The 23,551-nt window shown below is 37.4% G+C and overlaps 1 long non-coding RNA gene across 1 annotated transcript in view; it reads right to left on the bottom strand.

Moving 5' to 3' along the window:
• LOC149956136 (uncharacterized) overlaps positions 1–3,463 on the bottom strand; it is a 5,874-nt gene extending 2,411 nt beyond the window's left edge. Inside the window, exons 1-2 of the long non-coding RNA XR_016478623.1 lie at positions 3,428–3,463; positions 3,308–3,336 (exon numbers count right to left, since the gene is read on the bottom strand). This is a non-coding gene — a long non-coding RNA (uncharacterized LOC149956136). The remainder of the gene's footprint in view (positions 1–3,307; positions 3,337–3,427) is intronic.
• Positions 3,464–23,551: the final 20,088 nt, after the last annotated feature.

Raw genomic sequence — 23,551 nt, 5'->3', positions numbered from 1 at the left:
GTATCGCCTTCCTTACCCCCTCTTTACTTTCACCAGGTATTTTTAAGTGTTAAATTATGCGTTCTTACCGATTATAAAATGTGCTTATTAATTTTAAATTACATTAAATCATACGGTATTAAGCGTGTAGAAAGGAGTTATATTTCGTGTGTTTAGCGGTTAAATTTCATGCATTAAGAGATTATTTCGAGGACATTAATTGGTTATTTTTCATGAGTCAAACGCTTCTTTTTCGTGCACAAATTTGTTATTTTGCGTGCATTAATTGGTTATTTTTCACGAAGTTAAGTATATTTGCCGTGCATTAATATGTTACTGTCGAGCATTAATTCGTTATTTTGCGTAAACCTATTGGTTATTTTATTTTGTATTAAGCGATATTTTCCGTGTATTTATAGGTTATTTGGCGTAAATTATGTTGTTAGTTTTCGTATATTAAGCGGATATTTGGCATAAATAAGATAATATATTTCGAGTAATAAGCACTTATTTTGCGTGCACGAAGATATTATTTCGAATACACTATTATTTTGCATGTATTAAGCTTTTTATCGTTTATAAAGCGGTTTTTTATATATGACGTACTGTTTTCCGAAGGATTGTTTGACTTTCAAACGCTGAAAAGGTCTCCATTTCAAGATTTCAAAAGCGATTTATAAATATATTTTTGAAAACCTTTTTTCTGAGGTCTATTCATTAATTTAATGAAATTAACTATAAGTATATGTTAAATTTTAATATAAAATTTCGTGGCGTATGTCCTTCACATACATTTTGTAAGATAATTAGGCAGAAATATAGACAATGGAGGAATATTGAAGAAATACTACATTGAAGAGGTAGGAGTTGTTTCTTAGTCATATGTTTATGATATTCACTAAGCTATCTTTTACCGTTTTATGCATTCTAGTCCTAAAGAGAATGAAAGTTAAGATATGCACTATTGAAAAAATTATTTATCAATATAATAGATAATCAATAAATGAATTGTATCGCAAAATCTTTATTCTATCTATAATTTTAGACGAAAACCCATAGTGTAATGCGTAACGTTTCATCACATAATTCTAAAAATAAACAATTAATGCACGCAAAATAACCAATAAATGCACGCAAAATTGCCAATTAATGCACCCAAAATATCCAAATTTTGCACAAAAACCAACTAATTAATGCACGCAAAATAATTAATGTATGCACGCAAAATAACTAATGTATGTACGCAAAATAATACCTGAATTAACAGAAACTAACCGCTAAATACACAAACAAATTAGTCCTTAATACACGCAATATCGCTGATTAATTCGGTATAATTTAAATAAAATCACGGTTATTGTTTTCAAACTTAATGCTATTTGAACTTAATAGGTGCTTTTTTAATCTAAATGTACGCGTAATTTAACACTTAAAAACTACGTGGTGAATCACGTGCTAACTGGTGACATGATCAGCGTTTACCAAACATGTTTCGTATACGTTTTAGAAAACTCAATAAAACACGTAATAAGTACGTGATGGTGCTACCTGGGTTAGTATGGCCCACTAAAGCCAGGTTCACACTTAACCCTAAAATCGCTTCGTTTTAGATAACTAGTTTTCAAAACCAGCGTGAGAAATCCCTTCGTGCTGGTTCGGGAAGCAACTCGTCCAAGTCGGTTCGCTTAGAACCGCTTTCAAAACGATAAGGTGGGGAGGTAAAATTGCTCGTATATTCCAGAATAATGGGAATAAATTCTAAATAATGTCAAATATTATTACTGTATGTATAGTAAACACGATTAATTTTTTTTGGGTTACATTTTAGTATTTTGAAAATTCTGGTCATAATTTGAAATGATGTTAAGCTTCGGCTAAAAGCGAACCTGGTTGAAGTGATTACGCACGTGTGAGCCAAGAAATATCGTCGGTGGTCAAAACTGACTTTGAAACCGACTTAAACTGGGTTTTAAGCTCTATAGTGTGACCGTGGCTTAAATGGCAGATAATAAAGCAGTGTGAACCGCAATCTTTGGTGGACCAAAACACAACTTTATTTGGTAAGGGTGTACAATTTGTTTATGTTATACAACTATTTGAAATTTAACCAATAAAAAGAAGCTATTCCGTAACGTCACTGACGAGGGAAAATTGAAACTGCTAACTATCAAATATTGCTATTTTCGAAATAGAAGACATTTTGACAGGCTAAACCTATAGAGTAGTATCACCTCGTAGCTTTGGCCATGGCCGCCATTTTAGGGGCGTTTTTTCCTCTATAGGAAAAAGCATGGGTGACGTTGCATGATGTAGCACTGACACTACTCTATTTTAAAAATTTCATTAGGAAAACATTATTGCAGACGACAATAAAAAATAACGAATAATTCCATTGGTGGAACCCAAATCGTTAGCCCTCGTGTGCGACCCGCAAAAATTTATAATAAAACCCACTTTTAGTGGAAAGGTATGAACAGCGTAGGGTGACCAATTTTTATATCGGTTATGAACAATTAATCCCGTTGAATAGAGATTTGTACATTTGATCAAATAATTTTTATAATAAACCGTGCTTCTTTTTTTCAATGTACACTTGTAAAATTTAATTTCAAGTAACGAGTACCTTCTTCTGTTGAGTTGGAATTTTTTATGATAATTGAGTTCTTATTTAATAGCTTAACATCTATTAGCAAGCTCTCGGAGCAAAGAAGCGTACACGTATTTAATATAATAATATAATAATATAATATAATAATAGATTTCTTATTTAATAGCTTAACATCTATTAGCAAACTCTCGGAGCAAAGAAGCGTACATGTATTTAATAATAATAATATAATAATATAATAATATAATAATATAATAATATAATAATATAATAATATAATAATATAATAATATAATAATATAATAATATAATAATATAATAATATAATAATATAATAATATAATAATATAATAATATAATAATAGATTTCTTATTTAATAGCTTAACATCGATTAGCAAACTCTCGGAGCAAAGAAACGTAAATGTATGTACACAAAACTATCCTTAAGTAATACCATTATTTAGTATAATTGAATTTATTAAACTAATAAATGAACAGCCTGAACTATTTAAACCACGAAATTAATTATTGTTATTTAAAACTTATCATGATGTTTCAGTTAGAAATACCATTTTTACTTAAACAGTTCGTTGGGGGTTATTGGCGGACATTTGTTATAAATTTAATTTTAATATTTTTTGTATGATCATTTTAAAATTAGATTTTATAAGAAAATAATTGCTTGAATTACTGTAGGAGTAATAATATTAAAATCTTACTTCTGCCGCTGTAACCCGAAGCATTTTCACTGAAATACAAATCGAAATTAAAATTTTAAGAACATTTATTTCACAAAATTGGGCCCGTTATTTCGCCTCTTTAACAAGAGGAACACTTACGCTTCAGTTGAAAAGAGGTACTTTTAAAAAGCAAATGCAATTCTAAAATGTGGTATACTATATATTATATAATTAGCGAATAAGTAGATAAGTCCCTTATGAAAAGGGATAATAAAGCTAACCCTACAAAATTGAAGAAATTTAAAAACTTACTAATAGCTCGTACCGATAGGTCTTCGAGCGAACAAAAAGACGCGAAACTCGGACCATATATATCTTCGAGTGAAAAACTAAATTAAATTAAATTAAATAGCCAGAAATTCCAACGGTAGACCGGTTTCGTCCTATTTGGGACTCGTCAGTACCGTGCGGCAAATCTGGCTCGCGACTATAACACCGAATAGAGAAACAAAGCCTAAATATTATAAATTTCAAAACGAGTTGCATAGCAACGGAAAGCTAACTATATGTTAGCTCTGTTGGCTCCTGCATAGATATTGATTTATTTCTTATTGTACTTAACGCCTTTTTACAAAGCTGATATACCATCACCATGTTTTAAGTAATAAAAGTGTCACTTTAAAATATTATAATAAAGTTTATTTATTTTAAATATCTATATTTATTCATAAAACTTTGTTTCGTAAAAGTATTATTTTCAACTCATCATTCCAATTAAAATAAAAAATGTTTGAACATCAGTAAATCAAATCCATTACTAGATCGAATTGCTTGTAATAAATAAAACTAACTTTTATCATCCACGATTACGAAGCTGTCATGATACGTAAAAGTTAAAAAGATTTCTGTTATTAAAATTTGTACATTGTGCTAATCTCTCTGCATAAAATCGTTCGATAAATACGGAAAGATCAATAAAGGGTACTAAAGAAAAGTATTGTTTGTCAAACACGCGTACTCTGTTGATGAAATACAAACATGAAATTGCACTTAGCAATGAATTGAGAATTGAAAATAAAATATTACTCGATTGTACGTACAAGGATTAAGAAAGTAAACACAAAGGCGAGCTCATGACGTCATGGCACCAGCTTTTTACCTTATTTCCAGCACGTGGTCGCCGATGTGTAAAGTTTTCTTCAGTTAAGGCCAAGGACAATCAATTTCTTTCAACTATTTTCCATTTCTCAACAGTTCTCAAATATTGGCTATAAGAAATAACTACCAAAAGCCAGACGACCATTAAAACTCAGTTTTAAAAATTGAATAAAATTTTTTCTTTTAAGAAACATAATATCAGGGGTGTAGGCACTGGCACGAAAAACGGGGTGTAGGAACAGAGGTGAAAAACAGGGGTGTAGGAACAGGGACGAAAAACAGGGGTGTAGGAACAGGGTTGGAAAATAGGGGTGTAGGAACAGGGTCGGAAAATAGGGGTGTAGGAACAGGGACGAAAAACAGCGGTGTAGGAACAGGGACGAAAAACAGTGGTGTAGGAACAGGGTCGGAAAATAGGGGTGTAGGAACAGGGACGGAAAACAGCGGTGTAGGAACGGGGACGAAAAACAGTGGTGTAGGAACAGGGTCGGAAAATAGGGGTGTAGGAACAGGGACGAAAAACAGGGGTGTAGGAACAGGGTTTGAAAATAGGGATTTGGGAACAGGGACGAAAAACAGGGGTGTAGGAACACGGTTGGAAAATAGGGGTGTAGGAACAAGGGTGGAAAACAGTGGTGTAAGAACAGGGACGAAAAACAGGGGTGTAGGAACATGGTCGGAAAGTAGGGGTGTAGGAACAGGGACGAAAAACAGGGGTGTTGGCACAGGGTTGGAAAATAGGGGTGTAGGAACAGGGGCGGAAAACAGGGATGTAGGAACAGGGGTTGGAAAATAGGGGTGTAAGAACAGAGGCGAAAACAGGGGTGTATGAACAGGGACGAAAAACAGGGTTGAAGAAACAAGGGTGATAAACAGGGTTGTAGGAACAGAGGCGGAAAACAAGGGTGTAGGAACAGGGGTGTAATAACGTGGACGAAAAACAGGGTTGTAGGAACAAGGGCGGAAAACAGGGATGTAGGAACAGAGGTGGAAAACAAGGGTGTAGGAACAGGGTTGGAAAATAGGGATGTAGGAACTAGAGGTCGGTGACGGTTAATCATTATCCATGTTTAAATTGATTTTTTTCGGGAAAAAAATGTAAACAAAGAAATTTACTGTATAATATTTCGGAAAATGCTTAAAAACATGTATTATTCGTAAAATTTTAGCTCCTTAAAGTAAAAATTTTGGTTTTTCAGATTTATTTTACAAATTTATCAAAGAATTAATCGGATAATACGGAAATATAAATAATTTGATCAAAATGTTTAACGAATAATTTTGAGAGCTTTATCTTTTGAATAAAAGTTAACCATCCCCGACCTCTAGTAGGAACAGAGGCGGAAAACAGGGATGTATGAGCAGGAGCAAAAAACAGGGGTTTAAGAACATGGGGGGAAAACAAGGTTGTAGGAAAAGGGGCGAAACCGGAGTGTAGGAACAGGGGCGCAAAACTGGGATGTAGGAATAGAGACGGAAAACATGGATGTAGGAACAGAGGCAGAAAACAGGGGTGTAGGAACAGGGACGAAAAACAGGGGTGTAGGAACAGGGTCTGAAAATAGGGATTTGGGAACAGGGGTGTAGGAACAGGGTCTGAAAATGGGGATTTGGGAACAGGGACGAAAAACAGGGGTGTAGGAACACGGTTGGAAAATAGGGGTGTAGGAACAAGGGTGGAAAACAGTGGTGTAGGAACAGGGACGAAAAACAGGGGTGTAGGAACATGGTCGGAAAATAGGGGTGTAAGAACAGGGACGAAAAACAGGGGTGTTGGCACAGGGTTGGAAAATAGGTGTGTAGGAACAGGGGCGGAAAACAGGGATGTAGGAACAGGGGTGGAAAACAGGGGTGGAAAACAGGGGTGTAAGAACAGAGGCGAAAAACGGGTGTATGAACAGGGAAGAAAAACAGGGTTGAAGAAACAGGGGCGATAAACAGGGGTGTAGGAACAGAGGCGGAAAACAAGGGTGTAGGAACAGAACGAAAAACAGGGGTGTAGGAACAGGGTCTGAAAATAGGGATTTGGGAACAGGGACGAAAAAAGGGGGTGTAGGAACACGGTTGGAAAACAGTGGTGTAGGGACAGGGACGAAAAACAGGGGTGTAGGAACATGGTCGGAAAATAGGGGTGTAAGAACAGGGACGAAAAACAGGGGTTTTGGCACAGGGTTGGAAAATAGGGATGTAGGAACAGGGGCGGAAAACAGGGATGTAGGAACAGGGGTGGAAAACAGGGGTGTAAGAACAGAGGCGAAAAACGGGTGTATGAACAGGGAAGAAAAACAGGGTTGAAGAAACAGGGGCGATAAACAGGGGTGTAGGAACAGAGGCGGAAAACAAGGGTGTAGGAACAGGGACGAAAAACAGGGGTGTAGGAACAGGGTCTGAAAATAGGGATTTGGAAACAGGGACGAAAAACAGGGGTGTAGGAACACGGTTGGAAAATAGGGGTGTAGGAACAAGGGTGGAAAACAGTGGTGTAGGAACAGGGACGAAAAACAGGGGTGTAGGAACATGGTCGGAAAATAGGGGTGTAGGAACAGGGACGAAAAACAGGGGTGTTGGCACAGGGTGGGAAAATAGGGGTGTAGGAACAGGGGCGGAAAACAGGCATGTAGGAACAGGGGTCGGAAAATAGGGGTGTAAGAACAGAGGCGAAAAACAGGGGTGTATGAACAGAGGCGGAAAACAAGGGTGTAGGAACAGGGGTGTAATAACGTGGACGAAAAACAGGGTTGTAGGAACAAGGGCGGAAAACAGGGATGTAGGAACAGAGGTGGAAAACAAGGGTGTAGGAACAGGGTTGGAAAATAGGGATGTAGGAACTAGAGGTCGGTGACGGTTAATCATTATCCATGTTTAAATTGATTTTTTTCGGGAAAAAAATGTAAACAAAGAAATTTACTGTATAATATTTCGGAAAATGCTTAAAAACATGTATTATTCGTAAAATTTTAGCTCCTTAAAGTAAAAATTTTGGTTTTTCAGATTTATTTTACAAATTTATCAAAGAATTAATCGGATAATACGGAAATATAAATAATTTGATCAAAATGTTTAACGAATAATTTTGAGAGCTTTATCTTTTGAATAAAAGTTAACCATCCCCGACCTCTAGTAGGAACAGAGGCGGAAAACAGGGATGTATGAGCAGTAGCAAAAAACAGGGGTTTAAGAACATGGGGGGAAAACAAGGTTGTAGGAAAAGGGGCGAAACCGGAGTGTAGGAACAGGGGCGCAAAACTGGGATGTAGGAATAGAGACGGAAAACATGGATGTAGGAACAGAGGCAGAAAACAGGGGTGTAGGAACAGGGACGAAAAACAGGGGTGTAGGAACAGGGTCTGAAAATAGGGATTTGGGAACAGGGGTGTAGGAACAGGGTCTGAAAATGGGGATTTGGGAACAGGGACGAAAAACAGGGGTGTAGGAACACGGTTGGAAAATAGGGGTGTAGGAACAAGGGTGGAAAACAGTGGTGTAGGAACAGGGACGAAAAACAGGGGTGTAGGAACATGGTCGGAAAATAGGGGTGTAAGAACAGGGACGAAAAACAGGGGTGTTGGCACAGGGTTGGAAAATAGGTGTGTAGGAACAGGGGCGGAAAACAGGGATGTAGGAACAGGGGTGGAAAACAGGGGTGGAAAACAGGGGTGTAAGAACAGAGGCGAAAAACGGGTGTATGAACAGGGAAGAAAAACAGGGTTGAAGAAACAGGGGCGATAAACAGGGGTGTAGGAACAGAGGCGGAAAACAAGGGTGTAGGAACAGAACGAAAAACAGGGGTGTAGGAACAGGGTCTGAAAATAGGGATTTGGGAACAGGGACGAAAAAAGGGGGTGTAGGAACACGGTTGGAAAACAGTGGTGTAGGGACAGGGACGAAAAACAGGGGTGTAGGAACATGGTCGGAAAATAGGGGTGTAAGAACAGGGACGAAAAACAGGGGTTTTGGCACAGGGTTGGAAAATAGGGATTTAGGAACAGGGGCGGAAAACAGGGATGTAGGAACAGGGGTGGAAAACAGGGGTGTAAGAACAGAGGCGAAAAACGGGTGTATGAACAGGGAAGAAAAACAGGGTTGAAGAAACAGGGGCGATAAACAGGGGTGTAGGAACAGAGGCGGAAAACAAGGGTGTAGGAACAGGGACGAAAAACAGGGGTGTAGGAACAGGGTCTGAAAATAGGGATTTGGGAACAGGGACGAAAAACAGGGGTGTAGGAACACGGTTGGAAAATAGGGGTGTAGGAACAAGGGTGGAAAACAGTGGTGTAGGAACAGGGACGAAAAACAGGGGTGTAGGAACATGGTCGGAAAATAGGGGTGTAGGAACAGGGACGAAAAACAGGGGTGTTGGCACAGGGTGGGAAAATAGGGGTGTAGGAACAGGGGCGGAAAACAGGCATGTAGGAACAGGGGTCGGAAAATAGGGGTGTAAGAACAGAGGCGAAAAACAGGGGTGTATGAACAGGGACGAAAAACAGGGTTGAAGAAACAGGGGCGATAAACAGGGGTGTAGGAACAGAGGCGGAAAACAAGGGTGTAGGAACAGGGGTGTAATAACGTGGACGAAAAACAGGGTTGTAGGAACAGGGGCGAAAACAGGGGTGTATGAACAAGGGCGGAAAACAGGGATGTAGGAACAGAGGTGGAAAACAGGGGTGTAGGAACAGGGTTGGAAAATAGGGATGTAGGAACTAGAGGTCGGTGACGGTTAATCATTATCCATGTTTAAATTGATTTTTTTCGGGAAAAAAATGTAAACAAAGAAATTTACTGTATAATATTTCGGAAAAAGCTTAAAAACATGTATTATTCGTAAAATTTTAGCTTTTTATCGTAAAAATTTTGGTTTTTCAGATTTATTTTACAAATTTATCAAAGAATTAATCGGATAATACGGAAATATAAATAATTTGATCAAAACGTTTAACGAATAATTTTGAGAGCTTTATCTTTTGAATAAAAGTTAACCATCCCCGACCTCTAGTAGGAACAGAGGCGGAAAACAGGGATGTATGAGCAGGAGCAAAAAACAGGGGTTTAAGAACATGGGGGAAAACAGGGTTGTAGGAAAAGGGGCGAAACCGGAGTGTAGGAACAGGGGCGCAAAACTGGGATGTAGGAATAGAGGCGGAAAACACGGGTGTAGGAACAGGGACGAAAAACAGGGGTGTAGGAACAGGGTCTGAAAATAGGGATTTGGGAACAGGGACGAAAAACAGCGGTGTAGGAACACGGTTGGAAAATAGGGGTGTAGGAACAGGGGCGGAAAACAGGGGTGTAGGAACAGAGGCGGAAAACAAGGGTGTAGGAACAGAACGAAAAACAGGGGTGTAGGAACAGGGTCTGAAAATAGGGATTTGGGAACAGGGACGAAAAAAGGGGGTGTAGGAACACGGTTGGAAAACAGTGGTGTAGGGACAGGGACGAAAAACAGGGGTGTAGGAACATGGTCGGAAAATAGGGGTGTAAGAACAGGGACGAAAAACAGGGGTTTTGGCACAGGGTTGGAAAATAGGGATGTAGGAACAGGGGCGGAAAACAGGCATGTAGGAACAGGGGTCGGAAAACAGGGGTGTAAGAACAGAGGCGAAAAACGGGTGTATGAACAGGGAAGAAAAACAGGGTTGAAGAAACAGGGGCGATAAACAGGGGTGTAGGAACAGAGGCGGAAAACAAGGGTGTAGGAACAGGGGAGAAAAACAAGGGTGTAGGAACCGGGGTGTAATAACGTGGACGAAAAACAGGGTTGTAGGAACAAGGGCGGAAAACAGGGATGTAGGAACAGAGGTGGAAAACAAGGGTGTAGGAACAGGGTTGGAAAATAGGGATGTAGGAACTAGAGGTCGGTGACGGTTAATCATTATCCATGTTTAAATTGATTTTTTCGGGAAAAAAATGTAAACAAAGAAATTTACTGTATAATATTTCGGAAAATGCTTTTATCGTAAAAATTATGGTTTTTCAGATTTATTTTACAAATTTATCAAAATATTAATCGGATAATACGGAAATATAAATTATTTGATCAAAACGTTTAACGAATAATTTTGAGAGCTTTATTTTTTGAATAAAAGTTAACAGGAACAGAGGCGGAAAACAGGGATGTATGAGCAGGAGCAAAAAACAGGGGTTTAAGAACATGGGGGAAAACAGGGTTGTAGGAAAAGGGTCGAAACAGGAGTGTAGGAACAGGGGTGAAAAACAGGGGTGTAGGAACAGGGGCGAAAAACAGGGATGTTGGAAAAGGGGCGCAAAACAGGGATGTCGGAACACAGGTGGAAAACAAGGGTGTAGGAACAGAGGCTGACTAAACAGATGGGTCTTTCCTTACATATATGGTCTCAAGAAATCTTAAGAAATGTTTTTATGGTTATCTTTGGAATGTGGCCCCTTTTTCGTTCTTAATGGTGTCTTAAGACATGTTTAAAATACATTCTTAAGAAACCCCAAAGAATGACTTTTTCTAGAAACATATATCTTAAAAATCCCTAACTATTTCTCAAAGAATTCCCTAAACATTTCCCAAAGATAATTAGACGGAAGTTAATGATGAGGAATAATGATTACAATTTTGGATTTTTGGCGAAATGTTTAAATATTTGACAATCTATTTCGATTTGACTTTTTTTAATCGTGTAATTTTAGATTTTACTTTAAATATTAAAACGCAATCAACTGGTAACTGATTTTTATATCAAATGTTTTGGTTAATTCTTAAATGGTTATTAGTATTTAAACCCCATAAAATGTTTACCATATATAACAAGATCTGGTTATATTTGCGCAGGTCATTTTTTGCTTTGTCTCAAGACGTTTATCTTTGGGCACTTGCCTTTTGAAAAATAATAATATTTTAAGACTACTATTCCAACTCAAACCAAAATTATTTTCTAAACTTCCCTTCATTTTTCTTACGTTTTCCACAGACCGATTTTCCCAATATTTTTCAAAGCAATTTCTCTAAAAACTTCCCTTTCACTTTCCAAATGTTCTTAAGAGAATATTTGTAAACGTTCAAACTCCCATAGACTACTTAGAGCTCCCTCGGATTTTCTTAAGATTTTTTGAGACATTTTGTGTAAGAAACAAACGAAATAATGTTTTAGGGTCATTATTTAAGAAGGGTCTGCGTTTTATTAGTACTAATAATTGTAAGCAGTCCCTACATTTATTTCAAACTACGATATATAGTAATAATAATTTAGAGCTGTACATTTTCTTGCTTAAGTTTTAAGTATATGGATTTTTGGATTAAAAGTTTATTGCTTGTGCCCCCACAGAAATGTTTTCCGATCACCGCCGCTAGTTCTGGTTGTATATGCGCAGACCTGTCATTTTTTTCTATACCTCAAAATGTTTCATTTTGGGCCCCCACCTCTTAAATAGGCCCTAGTCTTTCGAAAAATAGTAATATAATCGGCTTTTTTTCCTCCTAAAACTTACCTTTATTTATGCTTAAAGTTCTTAAAACTTCGATTCCAAGTAAATCAAAATTTTTCTCTAAAATTCCTTTCATTTTTCTTACGTTTTCTACAGACAAATTTTGCCAAAATTTCTGTAAAAGTTGTTTCTCAAAATTTCCATTTGATTTTCTTCAGAAATTTTAAGAAATATTTTCCCAATATATTCCAAAGCAATTTCTCTCAAAACATTCCTTTAACTTTCCAAACACTTCTTAAGATTATATTTCCAAACGTTCAAACCCCCAAAGACTACTTAGAGCTCCCCAGGATTTTCTTGAGAAATGTTTTGTAAGGAATAAAGGTTTTCGAAATCGGTGTATTGAAAGCAAAGCTCTATTGAAGTCAACAGCAACTAAACTTCGCTCACGTTGCTTCAATTATCGATTCTATTCCTTTGAATCTCCAACTGGTACATTTATCGAAAGTAAATTATTTATTATAAACTTCTGGTATTAGTTCAAGTTTTTTTCTTCAAATGCTGATTTAGAGTATCTTCTCCTCTAGCGTTGGAAATATTATCAATTTAAAAATCAATGTGCAACAAACCCTCGAAGCAAAGAATCTGGCTTCCCATAAAACGAGCGATTAGTTATGAGATTCATATCTTGCTATTGAATGAACTGCAAATCGCTATGATTGCTGTTCAATTAAATTTATTTATAATCCCTAATGAAAAGGGATAAAAGAGCTAAACACTAAACAAATTTGAAGCAATTTAAAAACTTAGCTCGTACCGATAGGTGTTCGAGCGAACAAAAAGACGCGAAACTCGGACCAAATAGATCTTCGAGTGAAAAACTTAATTAAATGTAATGCAGTCCATAGGTGGTTCCTCTTAACTGAAATTTCTGTATCATTGTTAAAACGAAATTATAATACTGGCGCTAAAAATATCTTCTTACAGAGCCTTTCCGCTTTAAAGGGGAACGGTCAAGCTTTAACCAGTTAGCCCCATAGCCCATTAAAAACTAAAATTTATGGCGAAAACCGCATCAAAAAATATTAAGTGGTTAATTTTTAAAAAATAAAGAAAATTCGGGAAATCGAAAAGCGCGCGTCCGCCGCAACACCTGGTGAGAAGTAGGTGAGACAGAAAAACAACGTAAAAGTGCGCGCTGCTGAAGACGCAAAAAATTAGTTTTGCACGCGTGGCGCGTTCCAGTTATAAGAGACTTAAGCCTAAATTGCGCGATTTTAAAAGTTAGGATAGTTCGCAAATCGCTCATACGCAGTTAGGGGCGCTGGCGGCAGCCCCTAAGATGGCGGCGAAAATTCCAACCCAAACACCTGGCGTTATTTTCGTTTCAACTTTTTGGTGCCAAAAGCTATTTTCAAGACCAAAAAAGGTACGTGTTAGTATATTGAACGTCTTGTTAATCTTTGATACGGAAATAAGGCCATATTTGGAAAAGCTTGGCCGTTCCCCTTTAAGCAAAACATTTTGTAAGGTTTAATTTACGTAATCAAATTTCATTTAATTTAATTTTTACTAATTTCGTTAAAGTATCTTCACGTGCAAAAGTTTTAATTAACTATACGGAATGAAATTAAAATTAACCTTACATGTGTCGCTGTAACAAGAAGCAGTTGGCTGCCTAATGGAGTAAAATCGAAATTCCTTCTTTGACAGCTGTTAATGTAGTATTGATCCCCGGAATAAATTCAAAATTGACAACTTAAAAGGGTTCTCAAGAATATTAAAAGTTTGATAACTTTTCTATTTTAAATTAAAAGTGAATAGGGAGAGTATGCCTTTGTAGCTTTGGTAAGTGCAAGTTGGCACGTGATCCGCTTTGAATTGAGCCAATCATAGAACACTTTGGAAAAGATCGTAGGGTGCGCTTGGCTAACGGAGCAACGCCACCAGTCAGTCACTGAGGTAACTAAATAACGCGTCTACCGAGGCTTGGACGATCTTGAGGGGAACCCAGCGTCGTTTTCAATATGGTATCGAACGTGCTCTTTTAAGTGAATTAAAAAAATACTTAAATTTTTTATCTCTCCGAGGGGAAGGGGTATTACAATCATCTAGGAGGATGGAAATACTGGAGGGGAAATATCGGATTCATAGGCCTGGACCGCAGTCAAAATTTCGTCCGCGTGTTCGTTGGGACTTGGTTAGAAATGCGTGCCAGTTTTAAAATAGTGTTAAAGATTTATTTATTTTGTCTTCAAATTAAATAAACATCTCCGAAATTAGTTTCGTAGAATATTCGTGTTTCAACTTGTACAAAAAATCCTTGTGAATAGAATGAAAAGTAGGGAAAATATAAAGAGACCAAATATTCCGCCTATTTTTACGATGGCACTACGCTCGTATGTCCGAAATTGTATAGCTATCGCGTTGCCGAAGCTAAAACTGGGAGTCCGTGATGGGGGAATACAAATTTCTGTTCCAGGTACGCAGTATTATATTCCTAGAAATCATCGTGCCTGTGTGTGTATCTGGGCTGGGAACGCGTCCGCATTTTCGGGGCAAAGTGTAATCTAATTGAAATCACCGCGTTCGCAGTTTCTTGGAATAAGGGAAAAGGTTTTTCGAAAAACCCTTCTTTTCGTCATAGGGCATTGTATAACTTTTATCCAGCGTCTTTGACTTTTGAACCGGACCTAGTGCTGAGGGTTACGATAAACGTCACAACGTACAATTGGCAGGGCTTCCAACAAATGTTTACGGTATATACGTCTAATTATCAATTTGCGATAGTATCGCTGGGGATTTTATTATAGAACCACCGATGCTTGTTATTCTACGTTGTTTTTCAAAAACCGTTTCCTCAAAGTCCATTACGCTGTTATAAAGTTATTAACGTCAATTTATTTTATAACTTTTTAAATATGTACAAATTAAATCAAATTGAAAATTAATTAATAACTGTAATATAAAGTACTGTCTTGACCGAGAATCGACTAGGGGTCTTATTGCTAGCACACGGACGTTTTACCGCTAAACCATTGAAATCCCCGGCACTGTTTTGAAAATACAAAATATTATAAGCAAACCGTTGAAGTAAAGCGGAGTATTTTTAAACGGGGAAAATACAAATATACTTGTAAATAGTTTTTTATGGTTTATTTACTGTTTCTTAAGTTTTTTTAACTTCGTTTCTTATTTATTGTTTGCTGATAAAAATCGAATATAAAAAGTGTAGACTCAAATATTCATCGTTAATATGGTTTACATATCACACGGCTACGGTATGGCAATTTTAATATTCTGTTTTGAAGTCAACTGTTCCCATGTCTGTAAGCTGATTCCCGCTTGCAACTGTTGATGGTTTACCTCATCATCCGTCAGTGAGTCATCCATGAATGGTTTGGTACCGCCCGTATTACAATCTGGTCAGCGTTAACAGTTGAAAAGTTAGCAGTGTCAGTTCTTTTTGCAGTAATCCGAAGAACGCCGAGCGAGCGTAAAGAACTGTCCGACGCTAGCGGGTGAAAAAATAAGTGAAAAGTCATTGTGCGCCAACGATGAAGGAAATGAGCTTTGACGCCGTTGATCGAGGTAACAGCCAGAAATGATGATTATATGAGCTCGGAAGGGATATTCGACCGGTTCTTGTGCTTGGACGGTCTCCTCGGATCTGTTCCTCTCCTGTGGTTGGATTGAAGAGTATATCCTTCGTGTCACTGTGAATGAGCTCTTAGCCTCCACCAAAACGCACCAAACGCCAGCTAGAGCAAGGCCAATTTACGGCGCTTAGATGCGTCTTACTTGTCGGAGCGTTGTACATTGTAGATCCATCTCAGATGGTTTTCATACGCGTAATAATTCCAAAAAGGAGACAGAAAAGGTGGGAAATTCATTTAAATTATGATATTATTATATTATCATAAAACGAACAGATAAACCTTATTTAAGGGGTTAGGAGACTAATATTTGGGAAATGAAAGCACTGTGGAAGCTACAGATTTCATTTGCAATAAGTTAAAATTCAGCAGTTTCTTAAATAATTTTTTATTCCAAAGACTTATGCAACAATAAATGACAAACCCAAAAACATAAATATTGCTATACCAACTTCGATTCATAGTCACACGGCTGATGTTATCTGTCGACCTAAAAGTGAATTGCACCAAAATGCTTTAATTAATTAGGGTTAGTCAACAATAGGTTGCATTTCCATATTGCAGACCTTCTGACAAACTTAAATTTCGAAAAGCCAAAAATACAATTTTGTTCGAATGACACTGAATGTCACGTTACATTTCGTTAATAATTTTACTCCTAAACAAAGTTGTTCTTATAATTTATTTTCAATATAAATTAAAATGATTCATAATGTTTTTATCATTTTAACTTAATTTTTTTTAATTTGAGCCTTACAGATGGCAATGCTATTTCTACCGACTAGTGAATCTGTAATCAGAAGGAAGTATTGTCGCTTGAGTTCTTGGTATTCGATTATCTCTAGGCTTGAACCTCCAACTCGAAAGCATCGAGTCAGTTCCGCCGATAGAACTCAGCGTCCAAAATCTTTCTTATGAAACATTCTCAAAATGAAGAACTAGAGGGAGACCCTTTCTGCGCTACTCGTATAGAAACTAAAACCAAATATTTCGAAAAAATAATACATTCTAACCTAGTTAACTGGACAGACACCAGTTGAGCAAATTCATATAGCAAATGTGCAACAAATTCTTAGTGTTGACCAGTTGAAAGCGGGTGTAGGAAATAGCCAGTACCGCTACAAGGTTAATATCATCAACTTCGATCGAGATATTCAGCCTCTGATTATCTGATTTCCGCAACTACCAGGAGATTTGAATATCTTGTTGGTTCGAAGAGCTTGAGTAATAGGTTATCGAGACTTTCGTGTTAAACGTGCAAAAAGACACGACGATCTTGCGTGGTTCATTTTATTAAATCAATTTGACAATTTAAAAAGACCATTTTATCCATTCTACTTTATAGCAAAATTGGAAATTTCCAAAGAGCCGCTAGACGAAATAACACGAAATGCACTAGCAATGTCAGAACATAGGAATCACCAAGATCAAATTCGAAATTGGTCACTTGGTTACCAAAATTCAGTGAACCAATTCCGAGATGCGGGATATATTGTTAAGGCATTTCCTCACCTCTTTCCCGTGGGCAACGCTGACAAAGTTACATTTCGCGAATGTTGTAATTTTTTTATGAGATACAAAGATAGAAGAATTGCTCGAGACCCACGTTTTCGTTGCTTGAGTTGAAACACGGTTACAAAGACATGAAGAATTTCCTTAAGGTTATTTTTATACTAATTTAAGTATCTTGAATGGGACAGAGCAATTTTTAAAAATTTGATTGCAGACTCATCCAAGCCATATCGCGAGTTTTATGTATTTTGAATAAAATATACAAGGATCAAAACAAGCCCAAAACCAAGCAGCAGGGAAATGCGAACATTAAGGTTCGGGTTTGTGTGATAGGTAAAAAATGACTTTGTAAACTTAAACAGTATTTAAAGTCCCTGCTGCTTGGTTTTGCACTTGTTGTAGCCTACTTCCAGGGGCTAGTAGGCGACACTTTGAAGCTCTCTGGCGCTCTTTTAACTCATCGTAGGAAAATGGGAAAAAACAGGCATACTTCTCAACTCACCCCCAACAACAATTTCGATGGGTTTCTGTTGAAGATAACCGACGAAGATTGTTTTCCAACACAGCGGGAAAGATAATAAAACCACGGAGAGATGTTTTTTAATTTATCTCTCCGCTTTATTTTATATTCGTTTTTTAAAATGTTTTCCGCTCGGGTTTTAATATAAAAGCCTTTTACACTGCGTATCAGTGTGTCACTAATTTACCAGCTTTCAATCATGTAACTGGTTCTCAAAATTTTAATAAATTAAACCAGTTTATCGTTTATTCGAGATCCTTGATCATCACTGCGAAGCGCTGCTGCTATAAAACTTCAACAGTTTCTTTTTAAATTAGTCGTGAAAAGGCTCTGGCCACCTACTACAGATTTGTTATTTTTCATGACCTAATATCTCAGTGACAAATTGACCTATTCCAACCAAACCAATTTCATTTAAGGATTTCGAGTATGCTCTACAACTTGTTTGTTGACAGTTTTCGTCTACCACCTAGCGTTAACAAAATAAAAATTCCAAAACCGTGAACAATATGTCACGATTTTTTCTGAGATTGACAAATAACAACGAGCTTCCGCTATACACTCTTTTTCGCTGTCTTTTCGACCCCTCTTTTTGGCCACCCGCTAGTCGGCCACTACCTGGGGGGTCTAGGCTCGGGACCTTGGTCCCAGGATATGGAAAATGGGAGTTAAGGGGGGTAAATTCAACATGAACGCGCCCACCAAAATTCCCCAAAAAAGAGTGTATAGGAGAACTTTAGGAGAATAACCTCGGCTTATGGTTATAGCTACTAATTTTAGAAACTCAAGTTCTAAATTTAAATAAGCGTCATTAGAGCAAACATTTAGGGCCCAATAAACTTGTGTGTACAAATACGACATATTTTGAGACAGGGGGTGAGCTGACCTATTGTGAGGTATTGTAGTGACAGCAAAGGGTTATCGTTACACAGTTGTTTCGATTTTATTACTACCTTTTTAACTAATGACGTAGCTAAACGCCCAAAACTCAAACCTTTTGACAAAAACCAGACGATGTTTTGTATTCCTTTCTAGCCCACACTGTCATCCAAAATTGCTAAGAATATAAAAACTGCCTTAGATTGTTTAACTGCGTTCAAACTCATTAATAAAATAGCGAACTGCCTTTAAACTTTAATAGACCCTATAAAACCAGAGGATAAATCAGGAATTCATTCTATACAGTGTGGTTGCGGATATATATACATAGGACAAACTGAAAGAAGTTATAAACAAGACGTACGACGGTCAGAATACACACAATCCTTCTAATGTGTTAAGTTTGTTTGAGCTATTCACAGCAACCTGCAACGCCGGTATCACAACCAAAATATATCTACGGTCACACATATATACATATTTACACTTATTTGTTACTTCTAGTCATACTTTGAAAGCATCGAAGATTCCTTCGATCGGTGTCACTCTTATTTTTTACTTCTGATCACACTTATATGTTACTATTAGCCAGCCGTTGAGTGTCACACTTATTTCTTCTGGTTATACGACAAAGACTAGTTCAATCAGTTTCATCCTTATTTGTTACTTCTGATCACACTTATTTGTTACTTTGAGTGTCACACTTATTACATCTGGTCATACGCCGAAGATTAGGTCGATCAGTGACATACTTAATTGTTACTTCTGGTCATACGTTGAAAGCGCGGCGCACTCTGAACGGCCTTGAAAAACGCTAGAGGGAAACGGGCGCGTAAACCTCTATAAACACGCGGATTTACAATGTTCGAAATTGCGGGGGTCCATATACGCTGCCGAAAAAACCTCACTTAGAATTAAAATTAAGCAACTCATTTGCAACTCTAGGTTATATGTAAACCACAGCTATTCAAAAATATAACTTTCATGAAAATCGGACTTAAATTAAGGAACTGTATTTAGATTTTTAGGCGAAAATATAAAACCACGAAAATTGGGATCACGTAAATTACCTCGAAATATATACTTAAATTTAATATTTACTGATATAACCGAAGTTGTATGTCCGCTGAATCCTAACCTATCCAATAATAATTTTTTTAACGTTATTCGGACTTAATTTTAAATAAAATATCTGCCACACAAAGCGAAACCGCCGAAAATAGTAAATTGTGAAATGCCCAACTTCTAGGGCTCCGATTTGAAAACTTTATGAAAGGCTATCAATGGCGATGTATGTGCATTCGAACGAGATATCATTGACTTTTCTAGTCCTAACCGTTGAAGAGATATGCGCGACACGGAGGCATCGGCATCGGCTACACTGTACGTGAGACTAATATACACAAATCCTTAGGATTGTGTAAAAACGAAGAGGAATGGTGTATAAAAACGAAGATAGATGGCGGTAGCGTTTTCGCTGAGTGGAAAATAAATAAATAAGCCTGCTGGCCTTCTCCGGCGTTTCCTTAGTTTTCGAAGCTCTCACCACGCTACCTTAGAGCAACAGTCAAGCATGGACGAATTATAAGAGGACTCTTCTCTGGCAGCCTTCTTCAACGCTATCTCTAAAGGTTGAATCCTGTACCGAGGTAATTTTCAAACGCGCGCCGGAGGAGGGTGGGAAGACAAGATCTACCTAACTTTTCATGGGCAACACGTGATCTTATACGTCACTCACAAATCGGTGCTGCGCTAGGCCGCTCTATCGCCGATAAGTAACAAAGCAAAAAATCCCGTGGTCCCGCCACAGCGCCAATATCACCAATTATTATTAATGAAATTATAATTGGTATGTTGACATTTTCAACTGTAATTATACTTAAATAGACTTACCGAAATTTAATTTGTCAAATATATTTATAGGTTACAGACGTTACCGTTAAGAAACATTTATAGCAACTTAAACCTAGGTCATTTGTGTGATAGGCCAACAATATGAAGAAACGTTGTAATTTTTTGATCGGAGATAATTAGCAAACTATAAAAATGTATTAAATAGGATTTCTTAATATCATTAATACACACTGCACTTTAGCCGGAGATTTAGGAACATTAGATAATGCATGGACGAATTAACACAGGGTCGGTCCGGCCGGGAAATTTATGTAAAGAACGTTTATCAAAGAACCTAGCAGTAATTTACAAAACGGTGATTATTATTTTTATTGTTATTACTATTATTATTATTATAATAATAATAATTATTATTATTATATCTTACGAATGTTTGTGCCAAGGTTTAACTGCTTTATATTTTCATTTTAATGTAAAATTGTAGAAGACATACATGTATGTTTGGATTATGAAAATTATACGTCTCCTGTGAAGAAGAAAGGGAAGAGTGAAAGATCTAAACAGGGACGTACCTTGGGGGGGGGGCGGGGGGGGGCTCCCCCCAAAGTTTTGTAGAGTTGGCAAATCGAGGGGTTAAAATGAAAATTAAAAACCATGTTTGTTAATTAAAAAACTACTAAATCGATTGTAAACGATTTTGCAACAAATAATTTAGAATTTCCCAGCAATTTACTTCCCTAAAGTCATTAACTATGTTTGAGATTTCTATGTAGTTGCTTCTCCTTATGTATAACTTGCAAGACCTGATTTCTATGCTAGGTAGCTAGTGTGTCGGAACTTTAGTTCAGCCTTGTAGTAAAAGCTTTTTAAATGGTCATTTTCCTACAGCACCTTATAAAATTCAAAGGCAGATAGACGCATGATAGAGAACATCAGTTGTTCGTTATTATTTCCGTGTTAATTTTCTACGTTAAATTTGTAAAAATACATAGTTTTAATTTCTATAGGAAATGTTACAGTTTTACTTAGGGTTAATTAGGTAAGTCGTGAATATTATAGTGATATTCTTTAGGAAAGTGAAAATTTTCAAGCCAATAATCCAAAAGTTGCGTTGGGTAAAGATAACGTGTGATACAGTGTCGGTTGTTTATACGTTAATATTTCAGTAATAAGTTTTAGAATTGTTTGTTATATTTGGGTATGAATAATTCCAGTTATTCAAAGCAGTTCAGTTAAACAACATCTAGTATTCGTCAGGATGAAATGTATCTATTTTTTACTACAGCGGGATTTACGACGAGAAAATAGTAAGCGGGTTTGATGGGATTTTTAAATTGCTGTAACATCGTTCAATCTCTGTTTTCTTCTTCGTTTATCTCGCTTTATATATAAAGAGAGTACGCAAATGCTTCACTCAATATAACTAGACGCCGAGGCGTTTTCGCCATTGAATTGGGAATAGTACCGCTAGAATGACATAGGCGCGTTCGGTAGTCGTGGTTTCGCGAATCAAATTCTGAAATTTCGAGTCGGCGCACTCAGCCGTCAACTCTATCATTATACGGGTTGCGCCATCTATAACTTACAAAGTATATTAGTACTATTAATTCAATTGTATAGTATATAGTTCCCCCCCCCCCCAAACGTACTATCTTCGGTACGCCCCTGGATCTAAACATGCATTTAAGTCTATAACAAACCAGCCCCTTCAAGCAGAAATTTGTTACGATAAATATCAATTCAAAGTTACATGATATAGTTTTGCACAGATATATTGTAAATGTTTGTTTAAATACAGATAACCTATGTCAGGAATCTGATTTATCTCCAATACCGTTGATGATATAATGGTACTTTTACCATTGATGATATGATGGTACTTTTACCATTGATGATATGATGGTACTTTTACCGTTGATGATATGATGGTACTTGTACCGTTGATGATGGTACTTGTACCGTTGATGATATGATGGTACTTGTACCGTTGATGATATGATGGTACTTGTACCGTTGATGGTATTATGGTACTTGTACCGTTGATGGTATTATGGTACTTTTACCGATGATGATATTATGGTACCTGTATCGTTGATGATATGATGGTACTTGTACCATTGATGATATGATGGTACTTGTACCGTTGATGGTGGTTCTTGTACCGTTGATGGTACAATTACCATTATCAAAGGTACAAGTACCACCCTCAACAGTACAAGTAGATTTCCTATTTATATGTGAATCTATTAATTTTAAGATTTAAGCTCCAAAAGTACATGCTTCCCGCCCATAATTCAACAATAAAGCACTAAATATGATTTATTGTAGGAACTATAAGCTACGCATTGCATTAAACTTCAACTCGTTAAGGCTATTAGGACAGCAGTTTAACGCGGTCAAAAAACCGTATTTCAAGCACTTTCTTAGATTTTCAATCCCTTTTGGAGGTAAAATGGGGGTTTAACTGCCGCTTCGACTGTCGGCGAAGTGTTGCAATAATCTAGAGTGTAGGCGTATAATTCGAAAATGTGATGAAAAGTGTCAAGAATGTCCGGTTCGATTTGAGCGATTCGAAAATGTTTTTTTTTACCACTCAAGATCCGCTCGTTATATTGCACTGAAAATGACTTATTGTACGGATGATGGCCTATCGAATGATGCGATACTCAATCCTCTGAAGTAAATAATTACGGAGATACGAGCTCTTTAAATCGTCAGTTTTCAGATTTCTATCCCCCTTGCGTTTTTAAGAATTTTTTCGATGACCTTTAAGGGTAGGCTTTTATCGTTGTATAGTTGTGCACAATCTCTTTAGGATTTGTGTACTCCTTTTACCTGGTATTTAGCCTCCGCTGGTCAGGGCCGTGCAGAGGTATCCTGGGCCCCGGGGTCAAACTTACCCCCCCCGTTGAGTCCTGAAACGTTTTCCCAAGTTACCATGATTTGCACCCCCCCCCCTTGAGTTTCTTCGATGGGCCTTACAGCTACGGGCCCCCCTCGTGGGCCCTTTTCATCCGGGCCCCGGGGATTTTGCCGCCCCCCCCCCCCTCTGCACGGCCCTGCCGCTGGTGTTCTGGGAAAAACTCCTCAAACGTGTTTAGTTAGATGGTATATGATATGTCACTCAATCACAAATATGAAACCATCCATGTACTTGCTGGCGGTTTATTTAGTTGGAACATCCGAGAACCCAGATGTTGGTCTTTTGCCTGGTTAATTATTGAAAGATATTCGCAACACATTAAGGGATTGTGTGTACCAACAGTCTGGTAAGTTCGTTAATTTGTATCAGAGAGGGTTTTGGATACTTCAGAG

This window comes from Leiobunum rupestre, chromosome 2 (genome assembly GCF_980474605.1).
Source record: "Leiobunum rupestre chromosome 2, qqLeiRupe1.1.hap1, whole genome shotgun sequence".
In the NCBI taxonomy this organism is placed as follows: Eukaryota; Metazoa; Arthropoda; class Arachnida; order Opiliones; family Sclerosomatidae; genus Leiobunum; species Leiobunum rupestre.
Note: the sequence above shows the minus strand (reverse complement) of the source record. Positions and strands in the feature narration are given on the sequence as shown.